We start from the raw sequence: 6,725 nt of genomic DNA on the forward strand, positions 1-6,725 counted from the left end.
ACACACATCTGTGTGCCAAGTGTGCACCTGGTGCCTATGGAGGCCAGAAAAGTTTCCTGGAACTGGCATTACAGGGGCTTGTAAAGTCACCATGTGGATTCTAGGAGCTGAACCTAGGCCCTCTGCAAGAGCAGTCAGTACTCTTAACCTTAACTGCTGAGCCACTCCTCCAGTCCTGGGTGTGACACCTCAGTATCTCTTTTTCTGTTCTTTTAAAACAGGGGAGAGTTTGAATGCAGTCCCCCACTACCACAAATTATTCAGTTCCCCAAATTTGGGGAAATCCCAGGGGTTAGCACATCCGGAGTGTAATGGAAAAGCCTCACCCTGGGAAAACCACTTTCATAATCATCATGATCATGGTATCTCCCCTACCAGGTAGGTACAAGTATTTCTTTTTTATTTTTTGGATTTTGTGTGTGTGTGTGTGCTGAAGTTGGGACCCCTTGCCTTGGACATTGGACATGCTAGGCAAGCCACCAGTTGACCCCCACCCCAGGTTATTGTTTCATTTTTTCCCCTGTATCCCAGACTAAAATGTGTTTTCTGCTTTAGTTCACTCGGTGAAAAAGCTCTGGCAGTGGACTTGCCAGTGGAGGAGTGTATTCTGTTTATGTAGTCAGGGAGGCTGAGTCTCTGAGTGGCTGTGTACGAAGACGGTCTGCTCATTGGGCTAGCAGGGACGTGTGCTTGTAACTCCTTAGAACCCATTCAGTAATTACCCATGCCAGTGTTCCAGGCTTAATTTTAGTTCATGTCTTAGTATGAAAGGAAAGAAAGCAGCAGTTGCTATGCCAAGTGTCTGTAAACATAATGGGACAGGGACCTCTCCAGTGAAATCATCCACCAGGGAGGGGAACAAGTCATTACTGCTCCCAAAGAAAGAACAGGACCACCAGCTGATTGTGACAATCAAGCCCTCAATTGTCCCAGTGTCCTGTTGTTGTCCTTACATCGCCCTTAGTGAGTGAGTGTCACACGGCGAAACACATAAGGGTAAGAAGGATGTCATCCTTGCAGCAAGCCAAGCCTGGCCTGGGAAGAGGCCAGAATCCAGGGTGCAGGGTGTGACATCAAAGAACACACATGGTGCTCTGAAGTGGGGCTGCTCTGCCCTTGGCAGCTGAGGCTCTTACTTCATAAGTGAAAGGAGGAAGGAAAACGTGTACTTCTTAAAGCAAGGACACCTTGTGCTGTGCTTACAGTGAACCACAGAACCGGGACTGTGAATCTGTGCATTTCATAGATATTTAAAACACACACACACACACACACACAACTTTACAACCTGCTTTTCTGAGTGGAACCTACAGGTGCTAATTCCAGCCCCAGGCTCAGGGACCCTCCCACAGTGCCGTCTCATGTCACTGTGTGTGGGTCTGTGGACTAGCTGGTCCTGTTTGCAAACTTCTCTTTGTTTTAAAATCATCAGAATTCTACTGATGCCACAAAGCCAGAGATTCTCTGAGTTCCGAGTGCTCATCTTTGTAAAGGAAGTAGTTCTAACTCTTGATTAAACTTCATAGCTCTTTGTAATTGAGCTATTTGCAAGGTCACATCTCCTTACAAAGAGCTAACATGAGTTGAGGAAACACCTAGGCTGGGGTAGTGGCATTGGTAGAGTGCATGCCTAGCATACTTGAAGCTCTGGGTCCCGTTCCCATTGTTGCATAAAATGGGCCTGGTGGTGCCTGCAATCCCAGCCTTGGGGAGGCTGAGGCAGGAGGAATTCAAGGGTGGTCATCCTTCACTACACAGTGAAGTTTGACCCTAGCTGGGGGATATGCAAGCCTGTTTAAAAAGAGGAGGGGGAAAAGGGAGGAGGCAAGGTGGAAGTATGGAAAGTAAAAAAAAAAAAAGGAAGGAAGGAAGGAAGGAAAGAAGAAAAGGGAAAGGAAAGGAAAGGGAAGGAAAGGGAAGGGAAGGGAAGGGAAGGGAAGGGAAGGGAAGGGAAGGGAAGGAAAGGGAAGGAAAGGGAAGGGAAGGAAAAGGCCATGAAACAGATTCCCCTACGGGCCCCATCGGGGGAGCTAACACACATACTTGTGAGACAGAGGTAGGAGAACTGGAAGTTAAAGGGCAGCCACAGTTACAGAGCAAGTTCAAGACCAGCTTTGGCTACACATACCTGCCTCAAACAAGCACAAAGACAAAACAAAAACAAAGCCCTCTAAATAAGGCTCCCATTTGCTGAGGAAATGCCAACAATTGACAAACGAAGAGTCGTGAACTTAAGAGGTGTCACCATGGCCAAGGAAAGTTAACTGAATGAAGAAACAACATTAGGAACACAGGATAACTGTCTTCAATACACAAAACCAGCAAAGACCTGAAACAAGAAATTAAACAAACGATGATGAAGCAGAAAGATCTCAAAAGATGAAACACAAACAGCCAACAAACAGGACTCTCCAGTCATTGGAGAGATACCAATGAAAATGACATTGATGTTCCATCTCACCCCATTCAGAAAGGCAATCATTAAATTTTAAAAATGCTGGCAAAAAAAGAAAAAGAAAGAAAAGGGAAAGGCCACGATTGCCTCTGTGACCGAGCCCCAGTTAGCTCCTAGGAAGTCCTGGTTCACTGGGCTTGTCTTTGCCTTCTAAGACATGAACAAATACTGACATCAATGTCATCTCACAGCTCAGGATGAGCCTGCCCAAGAAAACCCAAGGCCACGCTGAAAGAACAGGCTGTTTATTCCAGACACACTGCGGGCAGCAGCCTGGCTGTGATACTCCAACAGAGCTCACCCAGACTCCTCCCCACTTAGTCCTTTTTTACTTCCCTGACCCTATTGCGGCCCACTGCCCCTCCCCACCCTTCTAAGACACCCAGGTCCTTTTGCAGTCCCGACAGTCCAGTTCAGGCTGGATGATCCGCTACAGCGTAGAACACAGTACAACAGGGTTGACATCAGTCCTTTATACCTATCCTTGCCTCTGTGGCTTGGCTACAGAGCTTCACAGATCAAGAGCAAATGCAATGGTGGTGGTGGGGGCCGTCACCTGATGCCAAAAGAATCTCTTGCCTGACATTGAGTCAAGACACCATTACCCATTCATCTGAATCAGGCAAGCTTAGCTTCCCTCTAAAAAACAGAACAAAGTTCAGTGCCCTCCTCCTACATGATCCTCAGCCTCTATGCCCACCCCCGCCCCACAATGGGGACTAGTGGTTTGAACATTTGGTCCTCACCTGGTGGTGCCATTTGAGGGACAGAATCCTCCAGACTTAAACACTAGCTGGTAGGTATAAGATCATGGACACTAGGCTTGTGGGCAATAGCCTGGTCCCACCTCCCACCGAGTCTCTCTCCTCCCTGATTGCCACTTTGATGTAGATAGATGCCTCCATGGCCAGCTGCTGTTCCCCATGGACTCTGTTGGCTGTTTGGTCACAAATACAAGAAAGTAATGCAAGCCAGGTCCAGTGGAGAAGCAGAACTTCACACCCCACAGTCCAGGCCTCCTGGGATGCAGGTCTCAGGAGGAGGATTCAGACCTCACCCCTTGGCCCTGGCCCAGAGATGCCAACCCCATTGTGGGCACTACTATGTACTGCAGATGGCATTCCCATCTGACAGGCAGGCCTTTCTCAGATGCCCTGGCACTATGCCCAGGAGATAAAGACGGAAGCAGGACAGATTCAAGCCACTCTTTCTTCTTAAAATAAGCAATTCATTTTTCAGGGAGTGAGAGCTATTTTTAAGTGCATTTGCTCCTTGGCAGCTGTTTCCAAAATGGCTTCACCATTCTAAGAAGCCATGATTCATCCCCTGGGCTAGGCGAGGGCTGGGGACATGGAAATTCCAGCGGGAGTTATAAATGTCATAGCTCATGCTGGAGGCTCCCCAACCCCTCTGGGAAGCCAGAAGAGAGTGTCTTCAAATGCCACCGCCTTGGGAAAACAAGAGCCAGCATTCAGCTGGTCGTGGGTCAAGTGTTCTTGCCTTGCCCAGTGTGGGAATCACATAGCAGCAACTCGAAACCATGAAGTCTTGGGATTGTCTTCCAGTCTACTGGCCACCAGGTCCTTGCAGCTGGGTTCTATCATGTCCTTGTTCCTACATCTGATTTTATTATTACTTTCCTTCTCCTGATGGAAATATTCTAGAAAACAGTAAAAGAGCTGTAAAAAAAAAGTTAGAATTTTTAATTATTTTCATATTTGGCATAAAATATTTCAAGCGAAAACTATGGGAAGGGAAAGCATCAGCCAACCGTGTAGTCCTCTTTGCTTTCGGAGTCCACCATTGCTCTCATTTGCCTCATTTCCCTGAGGAAATACAGTGTGAGCGTGCTAGGCAAACACTCCACAGCCAAGCCACACTCCGCTCTACCTTTCATCATGTAAACTTTTTAAATCTTATTTTTAATTATGTCTACATGTGTGTTCACATGACTGCAGGCACCTATAGAGAAGAGAAGAAGGCATTGGATTCTCTAGAGCTGGAGTTACAGGGGATTGTGGCCTGCTGATGTGGGTGCTGGGAAGTGAACCGGGGTCCTCTGGAGAAACAGTACATGTTCTTAATTGCTGAGCCACCTCTCTAGTTCCCCATATCTCACTTTTAAGTACAGGAACTCATCATCACAGATCTTAGGACAGATAAGGTAACCACGACACCCATTTCATTATATATATTTCTGGAAAGTTCCAAATACACGTCACCTATGCATACATTTGCATATCTGTCTTCTCACTTATGCCTTTCTGTGGAATTGTATGATGGGCACTGACTCCTGTGTTTCCTGTTAGATGGCTTCCCTTTTTGATTTCTTTTCTCCTTGATGACCAAACTGCAGGGAGCATGAGGATTGATTTGTTGCCCCTTGTTAATGGAAGCACCTGTTAACAACTATATACTGTTTCACCTTAATCCCACCAATGTCCTCATCAGCACTGACAACTAAATTTTGTACATTTTTTTTGATTGTGTATAAACAGGGTCTCATGTAGCAGAAGATGACCTTGAATTATTTACATAGCTGGGGAGAACCTTGATCTTCTGATGCTCTTGCCCCTATCTCCCTAGTTCAGGATTGCAGACATGTCTCACTCACTCCCATCTCAGCTGCTTCTGCATGCACAGGTCAAAGGACTGCACACCATTATACAAACAACACCAGTTAGCATTTTCAACACCATTTTCAAGTCCCTGATGTCTGATTCCCACACTGGGCAAGGCCAGAGTACTGGATCCACAGCTAGCCAAAAGCTGGCTTGTTTCCTTGGGCTGTGGAATTTTCGAACACTCACTTGGGATTTTTCAGAGTATGCCCCTGGCAGGAGCCAGATACATGTTTTTTTTTTTTTTTTTTTTTTTTTTTCCTGAGAAAAAAACTGAAACTTATAATAAATCAGGTTCAACAACAAACTCCTTCATCCTGCTGCAGTCCAGAAGAACTTTTCTGTGTGTAAAATTTACCCAAACAGTGCCTGCAGATGCCCTGGAATTCTATTAAATCTAACTTGTAACAGGCACATCTAGATTGGCCTTCCCAGTACCTTCAGGTGTTATGTACCGTAGGTTCCCGACCGTGGGTTTCTGAAGCTGTTCTCAGAAATGCATCATGTCGGAACCATTGGGACTGTGTGGAATTCTCCGAGGAGGATTTCCTGGGTTGTTTTGTTTTGTTTCCTAGTTACCATTTTAATCCCTTATTATAAAGTTTCTTAGAAAGCATCAAGGCCTTCCTTTCAGGGAAATGAGCAAAGTAGTACAATACATTTTTAAGGGGAAATTAAGAACTTCCTGTCTAAAATTAGAAGTATTTATCTAGGCTTATGGCTGGGAAATAAACCCAGAAACTGTGAATCTGGTTTAAGGCCCACAAGGGTCTTAAAACATCAACTTGAAGCAGGAAGAAAAGAGAGATGTGGGAAATGAGGCTGTCAAACGCTGTGGATGAAGGGAGCAGGGGATTCTATAACATGGAGTCAAACTGGCCAGGAGCCCGCCCAGTGAACAGGACCTGGTAGAACAACGGGGCAGGGCACAGGAGCAGGGTGGGGCCTGGAAGCATCAGTCATGATCCAGGGCAGACAACGGAGTACTTGCAGGGAGAAGAGCAATAGTCTGTTCCCTTGAGTCATTCCGTGGCAATTTAGAGATGGCCCAGCCCCACTGATCTTTGGTGACACCTAGAGAAAAAGACAAAAGAAAACTGGAAGAGAAAGAAAAGGACCCTACCCTACCCGCCTCTGTCTCTGGAGCAGCTCCCATTGTCCTGGGAAGTTAAGCAGTTAAATGCAGTGATGCAGAGTGACTCACAGGCATGCAGATATGTGTACACATGTGCACACACATCTATATGCGTAAAGATATGTATGTAGCATAGATGGGGGAGGGTGGAAAGTGACAAGAAAAGATGAAGTGAAATGGCACAAGTGCACATTCTGGTATCTCACAGGGACGATCTTCAAACCCTGCAGGCTACAAAGGAAGGTGTTCCATGCCACTTCTAATGATGAGCCAAGGGGGCCCAGTGGACCTGAGGTCCACTGCAGAGGGCAGACTGGGGGTGGGAAAGGGTCCAGCCCCCATCCGATTCTCTGCATCTATGTTCCTTAGGTGGTGGGGTGGGCAATCTTCAGACCCAACAGAATGTGAGCATGCTCTTATGGGGGTTTGGGCCTTGCCTATGCTGTCTTTTCCAGACTTGGCTTAGGGCTAGGATTCCCAGGAAGCTGAGGACAACAGAAGCAGACAGCAGACC

General features: G+C 46.6%; 1 non-coding gene across 1 annotated transcript; it reads right to left on the reverse strand.

Moving 5' to 3' along the window:
• Positions 1-218: 218 nt before the first annotated feature.
• Positions 219-386, reverse strand: LOC127234766 (U1 spliceosomal RNA). The gene has a single exon (XR_007835594.1). It is a non-coding gene; the product is annotated as a U1 spliceosomal RNA (small nuclear RNA).
• Between the last annotated feature and the right edge of the window lie 6,339 nt (positions 387-6,725).

This window comes from Phodopus roborovskii, unplaced genomic scaffold, assembly GCF_943737965.1.
Source record: "Phodopus roborovskii unplaced genomic scaffold, PHOROB, whole genome shotgun sequence".
NCBI classification, from domain to species: domain Eukaryota; kingdom Metazoa; phylum Chordata; class Mammalia; order Rodentia; family Cricetidae; genus Phodopus; species Phodopus roborovskii.